General features: G+C 48.2%; 1 protein-coding gene across 1 annotated transcript in view; it reads left to right on the plus strand.

Moving 5' to 3' along the window:
• The first annotated feature begins 385 nt into the window (after window positions 1–385).
• Window positions 386–5720, plus strand: part of magixa (MAGI family member, X-linked a) — a 79802-nt gene continuing 74467 nt past the window's right edge. The window contains exon 1 of the mRNA XM_063208762.1: window positions 386–425. The gene's annotated coding sequence lies outside the window, so the exon portion shown is untranslated. The remainder of the gene's footprint in view (window positions 426–5720) is intronic.

Consider the following 5720-nt stretch of genomic DNA (forward strand, 5'->3'; position numbering starts at 1 on the left):
CTTACACCAGTGAGCCAATCCCTTCACACCATAGGCGGTCCTCTGCCTTTCTTTTCTTCACTATGTGTCCCTCCCCCCCATGCCCCCTCCTCTCTGCTCTTATCACCGTTTCCTTATTGCTTTCCCTAGGAAATAGGACTGTGCTTAATGCGATGCAATTTTGCCCTGTGTGCCATTAGCTTAACAGCACCAAAAGCATGGCTACCGCGCTGGACTGTCATCATCAGTTGTATTGCAGCCGAGGGTGCCCTCTCCCGTGTCTCGTCAAGGCAGACCGATGGATTTATTAACCTTTGTTTTAAGATTATTATGAACAGTGCATTCTGCAGTCACCAGCGGCACCGATAACCAATCACTACCGATAGAGTATTTTAAAAGGATATAGCCATAACGCAACACGTCGAGGGGAGGCTGGAATTATGAAGGTATGTGATGAAAGAACGACGCATTAAGGTATCGTGGGCTAATGTACACAGAAACGGCATGCAACGCGGCTTTGTCCATTTTCGCCCCAATATCCATTGTAGATTATGCGGGCTCTGATAGTAAGCGACGTAATGTCACTGGTGGTCTCTCCGTGTTAACTGGTGCTTTGGCACAATGAGGACCGGGTTTACTCGTCGGACGCTAATGGCACAGTCTAATCTGACCAAGGGTAGATTTTACCTTAATTAATACACAGCGGTCGTGGTGTCCAACTGCCCATGTGCGCAATTTGGTTTAAAACGCACCTCATATTGTTTTAGTTACCAGCTAAAACACCTGTTATTTATAAGGGAAAAAACAATTTCAGACAACAATGCCTCACTGGTTATGTGTGGATAACGCGCTAGTGTAGTGTGCATCGCTTGCGGTTTAGATTTACTGGCCGTAATGCATGCACAACATGTGGAACCATAACAAAGCGGTATGGTCCTCCGTCCTTCCTCCTATGAGAGAGTGAAGGGGAAGATGTGTTTGCTTGTTTTTGTTGTTCGAGTTCATGCAAGTAGCCTATATGCACTCCTTGTGTGTGTGTGTGTGTGTGTGTGTGTGTGTGTGTGTGTGTGTGTGTGTGTGTGTGTGTGTGTGTGTGTGTGTGTGTGTGTGTGTGTGTGTGTGAAAGAGAGAGGGTACGTAAGAGACTTGAGTATATGGCCCTAGTGAGTGTGTTTCAAGTGTGAGTGAAAACGAGAAGGGGAAAGAGAAGGGGAAGAGACGCTAATGTGTCAAACAGCCACACATCATTTTGTCCACAGTGGCAACATAACTTCCGATGTTAGGCTGCAGAACACTGGGGCTCTTCCTAAAGGTCCATACATACTCCTTCCTATTAATAAGGACCACTGCAGTAATCCAGTAATGGCATGACAGTGCTGTCATTGCTGTCATCTGTCTTGTGTTTCTCTCTCTCTCTCTCTCTCTCTCTCTCTCTCTCTCTCTCTCTCTCTCGCTCTCTCTCTCTCTCTCTCTCTCTCTCTCTCTCTCTCTCTCTCTCTTTCTCTCTCTCTCCTGCATGGATTTCCCTTCTTACAATGCAGGGAGAGATGTGCACTTGTCTGTGCTCCGAGTTGTACCCAGAGCTCTAGACCGGCGGCCGTCTGACCAACCGACCGACTGTAATGAAATGTAAACAGTCTGAAACTATGGCAACATGCATGTGTGTCTGTGGTGGTGGCGGTGGCTTGTCCTGTACTGTGCTGTGCTGTGCTGTGCTGTGCGGTGCGGTTGCCCGCTTCTTGGTGACGTTAATGAGATGAGTGCCAGTCAGTGGGCCCAAAGTGAAAGGAGGGTCATCCTTAACTGGCTCTCCCAGTGTCAGTACTATACCTGACTGATAGTCCCTCTGATAGGCGTCTTACTACACGGGAAACTCTCACTCCCACTGTGCTGCATTTCCCCCCCCACCGGCATGGTGCATCTCTTTCTGAGACTCTCTCTCTCTATCTTTCTCTCTCTCTGACAGATCTCTCTCCCTCTCTCTCTCACAGATTCTCTCTCTGTGTCCATCATAACCCACTCTGTCTCTCTCTGTCTCTGACTTTCTGACTCTCTGGCTCTCTGACTCACTCCCTCTCCATTAGAACCGTGTCCCCCGTTCTCTCCTCTCCCTCTCTCCCTCTATCCCACGCTCGGTCCATCAGAAACCACATCTCTAGTTCTTCATCTCTCTCCCTGTTAATCTATCTCCTTCTCTCCATACCTCTTGCATATTCTGTCTGTACCTCTCTCTCATCCCCTCTGTACCCCTCCGTCCTTATCCCCACTCTCTCTCTCTCTCTCTCTCTCTCTCTCTCTCTCTCTCTCTCTCTCTCTCTCTCTCTCTCTCTCTCTCTCTCTCTCTCTCTCTCTCTCTCTCCCTCTCTGATCTCCCTAGCAGTTCTCATCTCGTCTCTTCTCCTCTCCTCTCCTCTCCTCTCCTCTCCTCTCCTCTCCTCTCCGCTGTTCTGTTCTGTTCATCCAAATCCTCAGGAAAAGACAGCTAGCTAGCGCGGCTGCCGGCTGCCTGACACAGACCCAAATCCACTGCAGAGCTCAGCTCTCTCTCAGCCGGCGCTGGCAGGTGTAATCATGCAAATTGTCCATGTTGAGAGACTTCACGTAAGGATGTCCAAACATCAACATGACCACAGGGACTCTCTCGCAACAGAGTGATTAGAGCTAGCAGGACAGCAGTGCGGGTGGAGGGGTGTGTGTGTGTGTTTTTGTGAGTGTGTGTGTGTGTCTGTGTGTGTGTGTGTGTGTGCGCAGGTGCGTGTGTGTGTGTGGCAAGGTACGTGTGTGTGTATGTGTGTGGCAAAGTGTGTGTGTCTCTGTGTGTGTGTGTGTGTGTCTGTGTGTGTCTGTGTGTGTCTCTGTGTGTGTGTGTGTGTGTGTGTGTGTGTGTGTGTGTGTGTGTGAATGAATGTGTGTCTGCTTGTGCGTGTCTGCATGTGTGTGTGTGTGGCAAGGGGCGCGCGCGCGCACGTGTGTGTGTGTCTGTCTGTCTGTGTGCGTGTGGTGAGGAGTGTGCGTCCATCCGTCTGTGTGTGTGAGGCGAGGTGCCTTGGACACGACACCTCAGGGTTGATAAGTGTGTTTGGCAAGCGGAGTCTCATATCACAGTTGTACCACTGGAGGTGAGAGAGCAATGAGACTTCTTTGCGGGAGCGTGACAAGACAGATCAGCTTAGGGATGTGGGTGGTGGCTGGGGTACCCCCACCTGAAACGCACCCCGTACCCCCCACCACACCTTTCTGCACTACGCTATTGTCCCCCCCCCCCATTCCCTCCCTATCGGAGGTCCTCCTCCTTCAGATCCAGCTTTATTGCGTCAGCCTATCTAATGAAGTTGTTCAGGAAACACTTTGCTCGTCCTGCTTAGCCTACTGGAGGTCCACTGACTCCCACACAGTATTGCTGCGTCTGCACTATGATGCTGGGCAGAAGTGTGTGTGCGTCCATATTTTGGCACTGGTGCATGTGCTGTGAGTTACTTCTTGCTCGGGAATCTTACTATGTGTACGTATGTGTGTGATGGGAAGAAACTCCTGCGCGCCGGTAAGTGGGTGTGTGTGTGTGTGTGTGTGTGAGTGTGTGTGTGTGTGTGTGTGTGTGTGTGTGTGTGTGTGTGTGTGTGTGTGTGTGTGTGTGTGTGTGTGTGTGTGTGTGTGTGTGTGTGTGTGTGTGTGTGAGTGTGTGAGTGTGTGAGTGTGTGGATGTGTTAATATGTGTGTGGGACGTTTCCCCAAAAGTTGAATTCAGTCTAATTTCCAAGTAGAGCACTCTGTTGTTACTTGCTCTCACCTCAGTGACACGGCCTGCATAATGAAACACCCAAACTGCACCAATACTCTATATGCCTGCTCCTCCAGCGCCTATGGCCCTCTCTAGTTAATACACTTTATAGAATCATTAGCTCCCTGCTGGCTGCTCTCTTTATTGGTGCCGATGAGCAGTCCAGCCTCTGTGATCACTGAGGATCACACACTTTTGGTGTTGTAGCTTCCCTGAAGCTCCTGCATGACGAAAAGCTTTCGTCAAAGTTCAGGCTTCTGATGAAAAGCGATAGCCACGTCATGGCCACGTCAGCAGAGCTTGAGCTGAGCAGAGGAAGGGAGAGAGAAAGCGAGATCGAGAGAGAGAGCGAAAGAGAGATAGAGAGAGAGAGAGAGAGAGAGAGAGAGAGAGAGAGAGAGAGAGAGAGAGAGAAACAGAAAACGAAATAGTGCCAGTTCTGACAGAGGGGGTCTGAGCAGCAACTCTGGCGCTGACCGGACCGATGCATCACTTGCTCTCTATAAGATGTCAGTGCCAAGACATTCGTTCATTTCTGGCATGTCACAGGCGCTGGCATGATGGCTGTGCTGAGATGTCGTGGTTGAGGGAGTTCTGATGAATCGTCTGGTTTCCATGCCTCCCTGCTTCCCTGAATTGCTGGTTCCCTAAATTGCTGGCTCTGTGGATCCTGTATTTTAAATTTGATCTTGTTATTACATTGTATTTTAATTATTACATAGGAAAAATGCAGTGTTAATTCAACACTTAAAGATTCAATTTAACTTCTTCTGAACTGTATTTGGTCCCAGAGTCTTAAAGTGTTGAAAGAACACTGCATTTTTCACTCTGTACCCAGCGTCCATTGGCCATGCTACGATCTCATGGTAGAGGGTCTTCTGAGATTCCTGATGAATCGTCTGGTTTCTATGCCTCTCTGCTTCCGTAGATCCCTGTTTCCTTTGTCCTCTGCATTGTCTTTTGTTTCCCTTCTTCTTAAATATTTGCTTATTGTTGTCCACCTTCCTCTGGGCGTTGACTGTGTTGGGCATGTGAATATATCATGGTAGAGGGACTGCTGAGACTTCTGATGAATCATCTGGTTTCCTATGCTCCCTGGTTCCCTGGTTTCCTCCTAGTCCTCTGCATTTTTGTTTCTTTTCTTCCTTGCAAAATATTATTGCAGTGTTGTTCACCATCCACTGCGCTTTCAGTTTGATGGCTGTGCTGAGATGTGGTGGTTGAGGGACTTCTGATGAATCATCTGGATTCCACGCTTTCCTAGATCCCTGGATCCCTGGTCCTCTGCATTGTTGTTTCTTTTCTTTCTTCTTAAATATTATCTCATTGTTATCCACCGTCCACTGTGCTTTCCCATCCCCAGTGCTACCTTGTTTCTGCAGCAGTGTTCTCATTTTCGAACAAAGCTAACTGTTGTTTTTTTCCCTTCGTTCCTTCTCCTCCCTTGGCAAACAAGCACAATTAGGGTCTTATTTTGCAGAAGGAACAGTTTAATTGCCCTCAAGCATGTTCTGCACAGAAATTCTATTCCCCCCCCCCCCCCTTTCTCTCTCAGCCATTTTTTTTGCGACAGCGCAGCATATTGTGCATCAATATTATGGTCCAGATAGACAGGGAGTGAGCATCCCAGTTTACAAGAGCCCTTGGGCTCAGTGTAGGCCTATCTGCAGACAGCACTGTAACTAGAGCATGTTTTTATTTTATAATACTTGTGCTTGATCCCAGTTTTAATGAGCAGTCACATTAGGCATGACACACACTGATAGAATGGTCTTTATTAATATCAATTATGGCCAGAGTTGCAACAGAACCTTTTTGTCAGATGTTCAAAGTGACCGATCGTCTGTAATACTTCATTAATTACGGTATAATAAAGGGCTTGGAGATTTATCAAAAGGGCCGGAGAACATTTACGAGTGGGTGTCTTACAAGACAGGAAGGAAGGAAGGAAGGAAGGAGGATG

Source organism: Engraulis encrasicolus, chromosome 10 (assembly GCF_034702125.1).
Source record: "Engraulis encrasicolus isolate BLACKSEA-1 chromosome 10, IST_EnEncr_1.0, whole genome shotgun sequence".
In the NCBI taxonomy this organism is placed as follows: domain Eukaryota; kingdom Metazoa; phylum Chordata; class Actinopteri; order Clupeiformes; family Engraulidae; genus Engraulis; species Engraulis encrasicolus.